This window comes from Talpa occidentalis, unplaced genomic scaffold (genome assembly GCF_014898055.3).
Source record: "Talpa occidentalis isolate TD23 unplaced genomic scaffold, MPIMG_talOcc4v2.1 talOcc4.14, whole genome shotgun sequence".
In the NCBI taxonomy this organism is placed as follows: Eukaryota; Metazoa; Chordata; class Mammalia; order Eulipotyphla; family Talpidae; genus Talpa; species Talpa occidentalis.
This window is the reverse complement of record NW_023601433.1, coordinates 8,855,883-8,871,968: the sequence shown is the minus strand read 5'-3', so window position 1 is coordinate 8,871,968 and position 16,086 is coordinate 8,855,883. Positions and strand designations below refer to the sequence as shown.

Sequence of the window (16,086 nt, the reverse complement as noted above, 5' to 3'; positions counted from 1 at the left end):
CCGGGGTTGGGTGTATATGTGTGTGTGTGGGGGGGGGGGGCTCTGTGTGTCATACTTCAGCCTCCAAGCAGCACGGCTTGGGGCTCAGTCTCATAATGGCTGATCCATTTTCTTGTGTTAGCCTCACCTGTGGTGTCTAGATAAGAGTGTCAGACTGAGCTTCTGGCACCGTGGAAACCGATAGATCCCTCTCCATCTACCTGGAGCCCCATGACTCCCAGCACATATCTTGCTACTTTAGTTTATTTCCTTATAATCGCTCACTTGAGAAGATGCCTTGAGCGTAGTCATGGTTTGGTCTCAAGGGGTGAATAGAACCAAAAGTTTTATAAAATGCCTCCTTTGTGATTTTGTGGATTTAAGAAATTGACTCTTGATAGATGATGGTGTGAGTACAGAGACCATCACAGACAGTGAATAGGAATTTAAAGAGATCTGTGAAAGATCAAAATAACAAACTTTCTGCCATGATTTCTCAGGGCAGTTCAGATATCGAAGAGACGTGGGCGCACAGAGTAGTCAGTGACTCTGCATGATATTTGCATAGAGAGAACTTTAAAAAGGTTACATTTCTTTCCTACTTTCATATTTACTTTGTGTTAAGGTTATAGGATCTCGCTGGCAATGGTACTGATACTATTTTTGTAAACTCTTAACTCAGTGTTCAAATGGATGGGAATTTTGAGCATCAGCAACAATAAATACATATTTTTTGTCCTTGTAACATTCACACTGTGGTATGCCTCAGAGTCAATAAAGGTTGCTCGCTGCTTTCAACTCTAGAGCAAGAAAGAAACTTTTGTTTATAAATTTTAGAGATTTTTGTCTTTGCACTTGCCCCAGAGTCAAATGTAGATATCCACTTTAAGCACTTTTGGCAAAATATCAAATACACCAGGTTTTAGATAAGAAGAAAAAAACCCAGGTTTTCATCCACATATGTCCTCTGCTCTTTGTTGTGGTAGGTGACTTCTATTGGTCAAGCCTATGCTTTTGTGGACTTAAGGAATACAGAGCCTGTACAGGAAGTAAGAGAAGCAGGTGTGTTTTCTGGAATGTCTTTCTGATCCATTTTAGTTATGTCTAATTTGGAATAGGCTTATGTAGCATTTCATATACAAGAACCCTATTTATAGATTCTTTACTCCTGCCCTCCAAAAATGTAAAATTTTGTATTTATTGGAGTGAAATGGTCAGTGTTTAAAATCAATCAAAGATTATTTCATTGTGTGTCAGTGTGTTTTATATTGGATTTCCTTATAAAGATATTTGGTGACAGAAGTTTGGTATAATCTTTAACTCGCCATGCTTAGATGTGTGTACTAGACAGAAAGCACCTTGTAGGGCAGGCTATCTTGTTCTTTTTGTTAATCCTATAACACCTCATGGGAGGCTCTTCAGGAAATAAAGCATCAGTTTTTAACTGTATAGACTGTAATTCCTGAAGATATCTGTGACCTTGTATGGTTCTTGCAACCATCTGGCAAGGTGGCTCAGGCAAGTCTTATAATCGTCATTTCACAGATGATGAGTAGTGTCTCAGAGTGATTTGTGATACCCTCGTGTCTTTCATCCATTCATTTTTTTTTTTTAAATCTGAAAACTAGACACTTTATATTGAGCAAAAGGAGCATTACCAGGCCAGGGTGGGAGGAAAAGGGCCACTGAGAAATGGTTCATTTGCATTCATGAGTCAACTTGGTGACAGTTGAAGAAGACTTTCTACAGAGCCATAGAACTTGTCCATCACCAGCAGCATCTCTCTTCTAGAACTAGAGCAGGATCAGATTACATTCCAGATGGCCGTGAGCAGACCTCAGTGTGAAGGGCAGTGTGAAGATTTCCAGATGGGTGGCAGTGGAAATGCATTTCTGGCTTGAAAGTGGTCTCCGGGACACCTACTAGGTACAGTAGTTTTTCCTGAAGCTTTAAGACCAGCCCTTGGGTGCACCGCTTTTTCCTAACTTTGACCAGGTCTTGTTCATCGGAGATGTGGCAGACGGGTGGTTATCTCTCAGACAGAAGTTGTATTGAGAATGAATCAGCGACAACCAGCGTGACTCTGGACACAAGTCACCTTGTATCTTTAGGTCACAGATATTCATGTAATAAAATGTTCTTAATGCTCACATTGGGCTTGAGAGGCTTAATATTGAACTAAATTTTGCACATCATTCTCAGCCTTGGCACTGTGCTGTATGCAGATGCTTTTTAATACAACAAATAGTTTACTGAACAAATAGTTTACTGAACATATGATACATGTGGTTGACTGAGCATATGATACATGTGGTTGACTGTGCTAGTGCTGGCAATATGGTGGAAAGTGACACACACAAAGTACCTACCATCAGGAGACATAAAAACTAGTGGGGACAGATGAGAGGAAAGGCATGGCAGTTGGATTAATGTAATGAAAAGAACTGTCCCTCAATGGGAATAGTTTTTTCAGGGTTAAGTATGCTTGAACTTTCTGGTTGTCTTGGGTTTAAATTACCTGGACTTCTTAATGCCCTTATAGTAAGGCTCTGCCTGGTCTTAGTAGCTGTGAAATATGTGGAAGTTTCATGACCTGTTGGTGCCTTAGTTTTATCATCAGTGAAACATCGGAGTTAAACTGTATGATTTTTAAAGTCTTTTCAGTGAAACATTGAAAGGTTTTCCTTTAAGACCAGGAATAATACAAGGATGCCCACTCCCACCACTCCTATTCAACATAATTCTGAAAGGCCTAGCCAAAGCAATTATACAAGAAAAAAGGATGAGACACCCAAATTGAAAAAAAAAAAGTAATATTATTTGTTTGCAGTGTTATGATCTTATATAGAGGAAATCCTAAGTATTCCACCAAAAATCTTATAGAACTAGTAAATTCAGTAAAGTTTCAGGATATAAAATAAATCAGTTGCATTCTATATTGCACTATACCATTTCTATACTAGCAATAAAATTCCTAAAATTGTAATAAAGACATCCTATTTACAATAGCATCAAATCTATAAAATTTAAAATAAATTTAACCAAGCAAGAAAAAGATCTGTATGCTGCAAACTTTGACTGCGGGAAAAAATCAAAGAAGACACAAATAAATGGAAATATATCCCATGTTCATGGATTGGAAGAATTAATTTGATGAAATATGCATACTACTCAAAGTCACCTATAGATTCAGTGCAACCTCTATCAAAATTCCAATGGTATTTTAAACAGAATGTGAATAAAAACCCTGACATTTATAGAGACCACAAATGATTCTTAATAGCCACAGCAATCCTAAGAAAGAACACTTCCCTACTGTTTCAAAACAGTATGGTACTGGCATAAAAACAGATTATGAGAACGACAGAACAGACTAAAGAGTCCAGAAATAAACACATGCATATATTGTCAATTAATTTACAGCATATGAGTCAAGAATATATGATGAGAAAGGACAGTTTCTTCAATAGATAGTTGAGAAAACTGGATAATCACATACAAAAGAATGAAATTGACCCCTATCTCATATGACTCACAAAACTAACTTGAATTATATTAAAGACTTAAACATAGTCTCTGAAAGCGTAAAACTCTTACACTGTCTCCTAGAAGAAATCATAAGGAAAAGGCACCTTGACATTGGTCTTGGAAATTACTTTTTGGAGCTGACATCCAAAGCACTAGTAACAAAAACAAAATTAAATAAGTGATAGCACGTCAAACTAAAATGTTTCTGCATAGCAAATGCCCTTCCTCAGTTTCTTGACCTATTAGGTGGGGCTAAAAATATCTTATGGGGATGCTGGTGCCACTGGACATCACAAATTACAAAATGTGCAGTGTCTGGAAAGGAAATGTGGGATGAGGGATTCTCCCTCCCGATACTCTGGTAATAACAATCATTTCACATCCCCACTTACAAACCACCACTTCCAATCAAACTTTTCAGATGAAATTCTAACTCAGTCCAGAGGCCGTGCCTGATTTGATCCCTGTCCAGGTTGCCAGTCCCATCTTTACCCAGTCCCTCTCGTCTGGTTGTTTTGGTTGCTCAGATGGGCAAGAATTACCTTTCCACCCCAGGACCTTTGAACATACCCTGTTCTTGGGTAAAAATACTGTTTTATCTTTCCATTAACTCACTAGCCTTTCTTGACCTTGAGGTCTCAGCTTAAATGTCACTTTCCCATGGAGTCTTCCCTGAACTCTAGAAAACCCCAGACCTCCTCTTACGCATTCCTAGAATTCCTTTTAGTGGGATACTCCTGTTAGTGGTAATTAACAACTTAATTCATCATTAATTGTGTGATGTCTGTCTGGTCACTGGGATGTAAGTTCTGGGAGGGCAGAGCTATATCCATTGAGTTCGGTTCTGTCCTCAGATCCTGGCACTGGGTCTCACTCTGAGCAAGCATTTGCTGAGTGTTCATGATATAGAAGAATGAAAGAAGTAATGAGCTGATGAATCAACGAGGCCCACTGACACTTTCCTACATGTTTTTATCAAAAGAAGACCATGAGATGTGAGCCATGGAGACTTTAGGAAAGTCACAGGTCTTCATCCAAAGTTGTGTCCTTTTCACCCCTGAGGGCGGCACCACTTCCAAGGGGGCCATTTGTCACCTGCGGCACAGCAGGCAGCCTCGTGTACCAAATGAGCTGTGTCCACTCTGACCAGAGTGATACACGGGATGATGAAAAGACACCACCTCTCTGAAACAGATGCTTCGTTTTACGATGGAAAGGGAGAAACCGCAGGCTGCAGGTGCGGGCGGGCTGACACGGGCTCTGTGGAGGATCATTAGCGCCTCCTCAGAGAGGCAGCTTTAACTCTGTTTAATCAGCCACAGGCGGGAGAAATGGCTTCATTTCAGCTCGCAGAGAGCCAGATCACAAAAGGATGATAGATGGCCAATAGGGTTCATCACTATCGGCATATTGCCTTAATTTGGAGGGACAGCCTGGCACCCGCACTAATCAGGAAGCAAGATGGAATCGGCTGGTGCCGCGGCCCAGTCAGGTCTGCTCTCGGCGCCCCTGAAGGATGGCCTCCTGCTTGTTTCCTTAATTAATATTTTAAGGAACGTGAGAACCATAAAACATATGACTCCGTCACTTAAGGAGTTGCCTGGCTTGGAATTCAGGACGCTGGAGGAAGGCCTCTTCATACCGGAAGTGTCTGAGTTCCCGCCTAGAGACAAAGGATGGCCGCCATGTTGATGGAGAGCCCGGCCCGCCATTTGCTGGCTGCTAGTCCTGTATACTGATGTCCGCGTCGACCCGGAAATAACTACAGGTGGAGACTGTGTTATGTTTCTGTGGGTTCCTGTTTTCCCTGGCTTGGGCCTCTGTGGGCCTTGTTCTTCTAGAACACACCCTGGTGGGCTCTGTGCAAATGGATATTCAGATCAACTACACTTAGCTTCTGGCTTGCCCAAAAATGCCAGAAAAGGGATTTGAAGCTTGTGTGGGAGCAAGGATGTGTATCTGAACTCGGTGTCCTTGTCAAACCCCTCTTACTTGAAGGAAAAGCAGACAACGAGTAGTTTGGGCACTTAACACACAATGGCTGTTTCAGAATCATTTGGTATGTGTCACATCTGAGTTTTCATGGTATCACCCAGCCCCAGCTCAGAGTGCTTTTATAGCCCTCCCCACCCCCGTGACTATTTTCCAGATGTTCTGAAACAACATCAAGTGACCCAGTTTACCTGGGAGAGGTTTAAAAAGGTGCATTTATGAGAGACTGGGGTGGGGGAGGCTGAGATATTCTCTCAGCAGCTTAGTTCTGGATAATCTCCCGTGAACGCAGTATCGAATCTTACTTTACCTAAGGCACATTGAGTACTTGTTTTTGAAAACGATATGCTAAACACTCCTAAAGTGAAGAAGAAACTTAAGAAGCTTAACAATGGATGTAGAAATATTATCATCAGCTATCAGGGTAACAGTATCCAGTCGCTGCCCTCCTACAGGCACAGATTTGGACTTAAGCAGAGGAAGACAAGGCGGTCGAAGTGTGTGGTCTCAGAATGTGTAATCATCAGTGAGTTGGGGGAGGAAGGACTCGGTTAGCATAAAACCTGAGCAGTGACATTTGCTTTAGGAGCGGAATATGATGAAAGTGAAATCACAATTGCAGAAATGAGAATGACGTACCAGGAGGCGAGCTGAGCTTGTGCACAGATCTCTATGGGGCGGCGATGCCATCGGAAGGAGAGAAGTCAGCATGGCAGGTAGGAGATTGTGAGGAGCTGGCCACATGGGCAGCAGATTACCAGAGCAGTTCCTGGGGTCAGAAACCAGCTCTTTGCCTATCAGGTGGGGACACACCATATCTCACGAAGAAACAATATGTTGCCTTCTATACACTCATGTGAAAAGAGCCACCAGTTCCCTCCAGATGGGCATCAGGCATGATGACAAACTCTGGCAAGAAGGGGGGATAACTCTTCCATGGCACATCTGCTATGGGGAGACAACTCAGTGGAATAGGTCCCTGCAACCTCCAAAGTAAGCAACATGCCAGAGCCTTGCCGTGAGAAGTGCTTCATGTTCTCGAGCATGTCTGTTTTCCCGAGGCTGCCAGTGCGAAATGAGCAACCTTCCTGGCAGGGCTGAGGTTCCCCGTGGCACCGAACTCCCTCCAGCCATCCTGCTGTTCCCATGTGCAAGGGAACATGAGCACTCAGGAGAGATTCCCATCTCTCTAGCGCTCAGAAGGCTTGCCGGTGGCCTGCTGTCCAGCAGCCATCTACACAGGACCTTCTGTTGTGTGGTGACAGGTCCCCCACAAATGAATGACAGTCCTTTCGCTGAGCTCACAAATAGATACCCCTTTCCCTGCTGGAGGCTGAGGGTCTCAACCGGCACTGGCATTTCATCCAGCTCACGCTCTGATCAAGATGTTATCAGGAAACAAAGGAATAAACAAAAGTAAACCAAAACAAACCCAGAAATCTGACGGCAGAATTGAGGCTGGGGTGGGGAGAAAGCAAAGGGGGGGGGGTGTCCCGTGGACTGTGGTGAAGGATTATGGGCACTTTGGTGGTGGGTGTGGTATGGGAGCCTCCCTCTGAAGAGGTGTGAACCTGTAGCTCTGAATCCTGTCTGCTGTTGTAAAGCAACATTATTTCAATAAAAAATAGCACCACATAAAGGATAAAAAGTATAACTCTAGTTTTCATGGCAACCAGGGTGCCTGCTTGAGATAAGATGGACTACTCTTTGCTCTGAACACATGTCTGTGGCCATTGCTGGTGCTTTTTTGATTCCTGCAGCTGATCTGTGGCTCACAGGAGCATGAGAGTTACATTACCCTTATCTTAACATCCTTGCCATCAGTGTTATTATTGGTCATCAAATTAGCCGCTTCCTCTCATTTCAGATCCACTGAGAGTTTGGGGTGTTTTGAGTTGAGTGGGTAAGACAAGGGGAAATAGGCGATTTCCTCTGCCTCTTGTAGAGTTAATCTCTCCTCCAGATACTGTTAAAGCATCTCTTTCAACAGCAGTCTTTACTCCTAGTGCAGCAACATGACGGTAAAGAGCAAGTTTCTTCCTTACAATGGCCCAGCTCAAAGTCCAAATGATAGATGATTTCCTGGTCCTGAAGAAGACATTTAAGCACTTATATTTCTTTCAACAATTTATTCCAGTTTGAACAAGACAGTCCATTTCTCATGTAAGCATGGAGCAAGCAGGTTATGTGTGCAAACAGAAGTGTCTGGCCTCTAGTCAAGTGTGGGGTGAAAGAAGAACCTGGAAAGAATGTCACTCGCCAGAGATGTTATTTCTTGTGTCTATCATTTGAGATCTAGGGGCTTCCCTCCTGCCTGCACAAATTTCCTCTGTTCTTAAAAATCTTGTTTGGGGGCCTCCCCTGGTGGTGCAGCGGTTGAGCGCTGGGCTGCGAGGCTGCCCGCAGCCTCAGCAGCGCTGGTTTGTTCCCTGGCCACTGGCGAGGGTCCCCCCCACACACAGACAAAAAATCCTGTTTGTGTCTGCTAAGAGGACAAACTTTCTTTCTTTCTTTTCTTTTTTTTTTTGTTTCTTTATTATATATATATATATATATATACACACACTTTATTATACTTTATATATACTTTATATATACTTTATTATATATAATATATATTATATATATAATTTTATTTTGTATACTTTTTACATCATTTTTCATTTTTGTACAATGTGTGCATTTTCATCTCTGTTATAGTCCCCGTGAAATACCCACCAGCCATTCACCCATGAACTATCACCATGGTCCCTTGTGCTCTTCCCACCCCTGTTTTGATCCTACTCCCTTCGCCCCCCACACCGCAGTATGCCTCTGGTTTATAGTTGCCTGTTGATTTAATTTTTTAAAAGATTATTTATTTATGCATACAAGAGCTGGGGTACAGGCCAGATGCAGAGGGTGAGAGGATTCACCAGAGACAGAGCAGGAACAGAACAGGCAGACTGACTGAAATACACTGCTGAAGGGAGCAGCCGGTGGGGCAGGAGAGGTCTGCTGTGCCATGTGTGTAGCTCCCTGGCCTGGGATCGAACTTATGCTAGAGTGCCTGTGGATAGCTTCATAGGTTGCATCTTAAACCCTTGTGCCACCAGGTAGGCCCTTGATTTTGATTTTTACTTTATTATAATTTAATTTTTTTTCCTGATCCCTTATTTGGATTCTTTACAGTCCTGCATAAGGGAGGCCATCCAGTATTTTTCTTTTTCTTTCTGGCTTATTTCACTGAGCATGATCCCTTCCAGCTCCATCCACATTGCTGCAAATGGCATGAGTTTATCTTTTTTGATTGCTGAGTAATATTCCATGGTGTATATGTACCACATCTTCTTGATCCAGTCATCTATTTTTGGGCATTTGGGTTGTTTCCATAGCTTAGCTATGGAATAGGAAAATAGTGCTGGGATAAACATAGGGGTGCAGGTGTGGACAAACTTTCTTACCAAGGATCTTCTTTGTCTACTATGGTAGGCCAATAAGGGACATTTCTAGTTCTTCCTTCTCTCTCTCTCTTTTTTTAAAGATTTATTTATTTATACATACAAGAACTGGGGTGCAGGCCAGAGGTGTGTGGGGTGAGAGGATTCACCAGAGACAGAGTGGGAAGCAGAACAGGCAGACTGTCTGAAATACACTGCTGAGGGGAGCAGCGGGCGAGACAGGAGAGGTCTGCTGCACCATGTGGGTAGCTCCCTGGCCAGGGATCAAACTCATGCTGCAGTGGCTGCCGATAGTTTCATAGTGCTGAGACTTAACCCCTGTGCCACCAGGGAGGCCCCTCTTCCTTCTCTTCCCCTGACATCCCCAGCCTGTCTGTCTACTACTTGGGCTGTTCAGGGGGTCGAACTGATCTGGAATCTAAAAGCCCCCACAATTTCACTTATCCCAACAAGGTTCCCTTTCCCTGAAGTAAAGTAAGACATTTGTTTCAACTAACATGTTTTGTTCTCTGTACTACATCCTAACTGCTGAAATGTCACTTCTGCAATATTACTACTTCTACTAGGAAACATTTGCAAACATCTTTAAAAAGGACTCCTTTCTTACCCCAGCAAAAATATGGCCAAGTTGGCACAAGTATTTCTAAAAAATCCATTTCCCTGAAAAAAGTCATCCCTTTTCTTCCTAACCAGCAGGAAAAGGTAGATATGCCACCCAAGGGAGAAGCCTTATATATTTTGCAATATGTAATTGGCCCATAGAGGCTCAAATGAATGGTCACACCTTTGGCAGAGCAGAGCTTTCAGTGATCCTGTGACAGGTTGTACAACTGGTAGGTCTTTGGGGGTACTGAGAGCTGCTTCTTCCATGGGAGCCATCCAAGGGAGCAATTAGAATCAGAAGTGACTGGGGGCCTCCCTGGTGGCTCAAGGGGTTAAGAAGCAACCTATGAAGCTATCCACAGCCACTGCAGCATGAGTTCGATCCCAGGCCAGGGAGCTACCCAAATGGCATGGCAGACCTCTCCTGACTCGCCCTCTGCTCCCCTCAGCAGTGTATTTCAGTCAATCTGCCTGTTCTGCTCCCCACTCTGTCTCTGATGAATCCTCTCACCACCGCCCCCGCCACACCTCTTACCTGTACTCCAGTTCTTGTTTGCATACATAAATTTTTTTTAAAAAAAAGAGGTGACTGGTACATTTCTCCCATATTTGTATTATGTACTGAGAGCCCAAATATCCAAAACTCTCCCCATGTGGACCTTCTAGAAGATTGAACAATCTTAATTCAACCTGCCCAGGAAACTTCTATCCACTTTCCCCTATATTATATGAACCTGACTACTCAGTGTAAAGTGTTGGGAAAATTGTGGCTCTTCACAGAGCAGCAGCTGCATGTTGCCAGGCACTAATTCCAGAAAGATGTTAAAAGGAGGTCTTCATTTCAAGCCATGCATCTCAGCTAGAGCCTCCCTGTCAGCTTTTAAGACCATGGTGTCTCCTTCTTGAAATGTTACCTCCTTTCTCTGATAGGACTGGGAAAACCAGGACCTGTAATTTATGGCTCCTATTATGAAGGTTGGCTGGACGTGTGGACAATGTGTCAATAATTATTTCTGGTGGGATCCTAATGGTGGAGGAGGTGCCCCTGTAGGATGGTTTATTTCCACAGAAGACAGATATGCCTGACCTGGGTTTCATGACAGATGTCAAATAGATCGAAGTGTGTTGTGAAGCAGATCACCTTATTGGCAAAGAAATGAAAGGCCACCAGGAAGATGGATGGGCAGCTTTCCTCAGAGGACTTGCTGTCTCTGTGCAGGTGTGGCAGTGAACTTGAACAAGGGCAGATGCTTGCCTAAGAGTGGTGTCAGGGGTAAGCACTCTGAACAACTGCCTGTCCATGCAGCTTGGAAACAGAACTCTGGGGGTTTTGGGGGGATAGTGTGGGATGAGGGTGATATGTGTGAGGCAGCCTCAAGAGCCCCTACCTTCTGGACTTGCTCAAGAAATGTCAGTTTTCCAGCCTTTATTCCTGATTTCAGTTCACAAATACTTGAAGGTCTATCTTGTTTCAGGTGCTGTGCTGGGCACTGGGGGTTAGGACTCCAATCAGAGATTTCCCACCTCCCTTCCTCTGGGTCCCTCTACTATGGGGGAGGACACGGGATGTTGGGATCATGGATTTTATTTTTATAAGATTTATTTATTTATTTATTTATTTATTTATTTATTTATTTATTTATTTATACAAGCACCGGGTATAGTCAGAAGCACAGGAGGGTGAGAGAATTCACCAGAGCCAGAGCGGGGAGCAGAACAGGCAGACTGATGAAGTACACTGCTGAGGGGAGCAGCGGGTGCAGCAGGAGAGGTCTGCGCATCATGTGGGACCCTCGCTGGTGACCGGGGATCAAACCAGCACTTCAGAGGCTGTGGGCAGCTTCACAGCCCAGTGCTCAACCGCTGCACCACCAGGGAGGCCCATTGGGATCATGGATTAACAGCTGGGTTGCCTGGGATAAGTCGATGCACCTTTCTGAACCTCATTTTCCTTAACTAGAATATGGGGACCCATATTCCTATTTAATGCCAACTTTTCAGTGTCCACTTTCTAAACAGGGTGATGTTTTCCTCTACCTTCTCCCTTCTGCCTCCTTGATTGATGAGAATCAGAATACATGAACAGCAGGGGTTTGAAGTGCATGGAGAAGATTGACCATAAGAGCATCTTTATAGTTGTTCCATAGAGGCATGGTGAGCGAGGACATGAAGTCTGTGGCTCAGAGTGTGTCCGACACAGAAGCAGAATTTCATATAGTATCTCAAGTGCTTGTTTGCTTCCTGCAAGAACTGTGGGCGGTGAGTACAGCTGACCCCTGAATAATGCTGTGGTTAGGGGTGCAGACCCTGTGCATCAGAAACCAGAGGTATAACTTCCTCCCTATATGTGGGTTTTGCACCTGTGGATTCTACCCAAGGGCATGGCAGGTTGGTTGATCCATGAATGTGGAACCAGGGATAGAAAAACATCCACATATAGATGGATTCAGGCATTTCAAACCTGTGCTGTTTACGTGTCCTGATTCTGGTCAAAATCAAGGTGGAGGAGGTAGAGAAAAACATCCACCTACTTAGAAAGTGGCCACTGAAAAGCTGGCACCATAAAGCAGGAAATGGTGACCACCCCATGGTTTGCCTTTTATCTCACGTGCATGCCAGGGCATTTGTGTTACCCTCTGCTGAAATGATCTTCCATTAGCTTACAAACTCCCTGTAGCCCATGTCCTAACCTCCCATTTGTCAAATATGGTTATCAGAAAACCATGACCAGGAGACCGGGGAGTCACCACTTGCAGGTGGGTGTAGCTGGCACTGGGTGCTGGACGAGGTGGGAGAGCCACCTGGGTTTAAGCTGGCCCTGGCTCTGGGCCCCTTGCGCTGTGCAAGCTCCTGCTCGCACCTCATGCAGCCCCTGCGTGGACTTAGGAAATGTTTCCAGACTCAATTTATTACAGTCACTGCTGTGCATAGAATGAGGACATTATATTTCAAAGAGATGACTTCAGTTATTGGGAAGCCATGAAGGCTAAACTACAGGTAAAATGTAAGAATTCATCTCACTGGTGTTTGTCTGTCCCAAACAGGAAAAATAACACAATGTTTCCTTCACTCTGGATCTTCTGGAAGTAAACTGATAAGCTTGTTTATCTCTCGATGAGCCGAGGGTGCATATGGAGTATGGGGAATCAACACCACCATGGATCAGGAACAAAAGGAGAGAGAAAAGAGGTCCCCCCTAAACTTGTGCCCCGTCCCACAACCTGCTGTTCATGTATACCGATTCTGGTCAATCAAGGAGGCAGAAGGGAGAAGGTAGAGGAAAACATCCCCCGATATTTGTGCCCAATATTTTTCTTTTCCCCCCTGACTTAGTTCACTTAGCATCATCCTGGAAGAGAAATCTTAATGCCGATCTTACTCGCTTTCTGGAACTTCAATTCTATAGTCAGATGTCTAGGGTTTGTTGTGGTTTAGTTCTGTCTGTTCTTTCGTTTTGTTTCTTTATATTTCACATATGGTGTAACCATCCGGCATCTGTCTTTCTCCTTCTGACTTATTTCACTTACCGTTGTCCTCTCCAGCCCCGTCACATGGAGAGAAATCCTTTTTAAAATTTGTTATTTAAAATTTTCTTACATTGTTCATTTTGGTACAATATTAGATTTCTTCTCTCAGGTGTAGTCCCCACAAATCTCCCGCCACTGTAGCACCCGTGACCATCACCATAGTCCCTTGCGCTCTTCGCTCCCCTGTTTTGACCCCTCTTCCTCCCCCGCTGGATGGCTCAGGGCTATGGTTTGCTGCAAATTTTGTCTTTTTCCTGATCCTTCTTTTCATTTTTCCTATAGTCCCCCTTTAAGTGAGAACATTTGATATATTTTTTAAAGATGTATTTATTTATACAAGCACTGGGGTACAGGCCAGAGGCACAGGAGGGTGAGCAAATTCACCAGAGACAGAGCAGGGAACAGAACAAGCAGAAGGACCGAAGTACACTGCTGAGGGGAGCAGCGGGCGAGACAGGAGAGGTCTGCCGCGCCATGTAGGTATCTCCCTGGCTGGCCGGGAATTGAACCCGCACTGCAGAGGCTGCGGAACAGCTTCACAGCACTGCACTCAACCCGCTGTGCTACCAGGGAGGCTCGATATTTTTCTTTTTTCCTTCTGACTTAGTTCACTTAGCATCATCCTGGAAGAGAAATCTTAATGCTGATCTTATTCGCTTTCCCTGTTTCCCCTGATCTACTGCTGGGCTTTTGAGCATGGTGAACCATGGAGAGAGATGGGTGGAGCGGACCTGGGATGTGAACTGTCTTCATAGGTTTCATTCTCTACCACTGCCAGGGTGGTTAGATGCTTCTCTGCAGAACAGAAAACACTAGCCTCCCTTAGAAGCAAGCAACAAAGATCTAGCTTTATGTAGAAGACAGCTGAAGGCGGGGGTGGGAGGGGGATGGAACTTAAAAGAGAATTTCTACATATGCGAGGCACTTGCCTTCTCTGAGATCCTAAGGACTAAGTTCATGGCTGTTACTGAGGAAGGTGGGGTCTAGCCAACATCTTCCTTTCAGACAGGCTGGCATATCAAAGGAGAAATGCTTTTTACTTTGAATCTAGAAAATGTAGACTCTGTCACTGGGCTGAAGGAGGAGCAAATGGCTTTGGAACCACAAGAGTATTCCACAAATTCATATTCTTTTCTCCTCTTCATTCTGATTTCTTTTGGTCCCCTCTGCTCCTTTTATTTCCCTTAGAATTTGTATTAAATTCGTTACATGCTCTTAAGGGAGGGAAGTTCTCAAGGGTTTAATCAAGGCATAAGATGCTATGAATAAAAAAGGTGGGAGGGGTGGGAATCCACAGTGGCTTCATTGAACGAAACCAGAACTCCCCTCAAGTGCTTCCCCCCTTTTGAAGAAAAATATCCCACCTCTCCTCCAGGAAGCCGAGTCTCAAAGGCCTTTATTAACTTGATCTTTGGGAATAGTGTTTTAATTTTCCATAATCATCATGCAAATTGATCATGATAATCTCTGGAAAGGAAAAAAACGTGAGCCAATGGCCTCATTAACCGCGATGCTAGCGGGACCCTCGTTCCTAAGAGCCGCTGCCCTCAGCCCCGGCCTCCTTTGTGTGTGACTCGGTCCAGTCCCCAGGGCCAGCGGTGACTCATTCCCTGCCTGGCCTGTGTAAATTGCCTCATGCATTTTACTCCCTCGCAGTGCCACAGGGGAATCATTTGAAAGGTCTCAACCTTATGAGAGAAACATTGGTGTTCTGTTAGATTCCAGCCGGGATCTGCACCTTTGCCTAAGCAGAAGCACCCTGTCCATGTGCGTGTTTTATCCACATCTCGCCTTAAAGACCTCCAGGTCTCAAATTGCTAAACTTTGGAAAATAAATGGAAAAAATGAACATGAGAACGTGCGGCTCTGATGCCTGATCCCAGTTGCCATTCTGCTGAATTCTGGGGCTTTTGAAAAAATTTGTCTTAATTTTTAACAGGGAAAAATGACAGAGACAAGTAGATTTGCCCAAAATAGATCGAGTGACCAATTTTCGAGTTGGTTATTCATTTCATGTAAGTGGCTCCACTTTTTATTTTTATAAACTGTAAACTTTAGGAGAAAGCCAAATCAAATGCAACACGCTCTTAGGGATTGCCTGCTATGCGCCAAGCAAGGTGAGACATGTCCTCAAATGCTGCCTCCTTCATCCTTGTCCTACAGGTGAGGAAAAGGGAGGGCGGGAAGGTGAGATGACCTGCCCAGCTGGGAAGTGGCAGCGTCCTTTGCAGATCCCCCTCATCATTAAACAGGATTTGAGGCAACTCTTTGCAAATTAGCTTCTTTAGAGCTCTGGAGAGTGAGGCTGTTTTTCAGCGGCCCTTGTCCTGCTAGTGATTAGGGAGGATTCCCCGTAACCCTTGGAGTTGCTGGCTCTGTAAAGCTCTGGGTGGTGAGTAGAGTCGCTAAGTGTCTGCCTCCACTGATTCATTCGTCTCCGGCTGAAAAACACTCTCTCTTTCTTTCCTGGGGCAGACGGTTCCCTCCTTGTGAGGTCCAGAGGGGAGATGCTCATGGAGTTGAGGGAGGGGAGACACAACGAGTCTGCAACAAGTCAGGGTCACATGTACGGCTCCTCTTGGAAAAACTCTCTCTCTCTTGCTGGGCTGCGAAGCTGCCCGCAGCCTCTGCAGCGACGGTTCGATCCCCGGCCACCGGCGAGGGTCCCACATGGAGCCACAGACCTCTCCTGTCTTGCCCGCTGCTCCCTTCAGCAGTGTGTTTCATCAGTCTGCCTGTTCTGTTCTTCCCTCTGGCTCTGGTGAGTTCTCTCACCCTCCCGCACTTCTGACTGCACACAGTGCTTGTATAAATAAATAAATAAATCTTTTTAAAAAATTAAAAATAAAAAAAATAAATTAATGACACGGTTTTGAAAATGCAAAAAAAAAAAAATAACTCTCTCTCTCTCTTACTGCAATGAGGGATGGGTTGTGTGGTCCTTAAAGTCACTTTCCTTGTCTCAATAAGTGTTGTAATACAGAAGTATTGACACCTGCTAGCTAGAAGGGATTGAA

At 44.3% G+C, this 16,086-nt stretch overlaps 2 long non-coding RNA genes across 10 annotated transcripts in view; both read left to right on the top strand.

Annotated features, from left to right (window-relative positions):
- Window positions 1–16,086, top strand: part of LOC119244320 (uncharacterized) — a 201,484-nt gene that overhangs the window by 90,498 nt on the left and 94,900 nt on the right. The gene's annotated exons all lie outside the window — the stretch shown is intronic.
- On the top strand, window positions 55–15,855 carry LOC129145709 (uncharacterized). The gene is made up of 3 exons (XR_008551649.1): window positions 55–6,215; window positions 11,562–11,801; window positions 12,587–15,855. It is a non-coding gene; the product is annotated as an uncharacterized LOC129145709 (long non-coding RNA).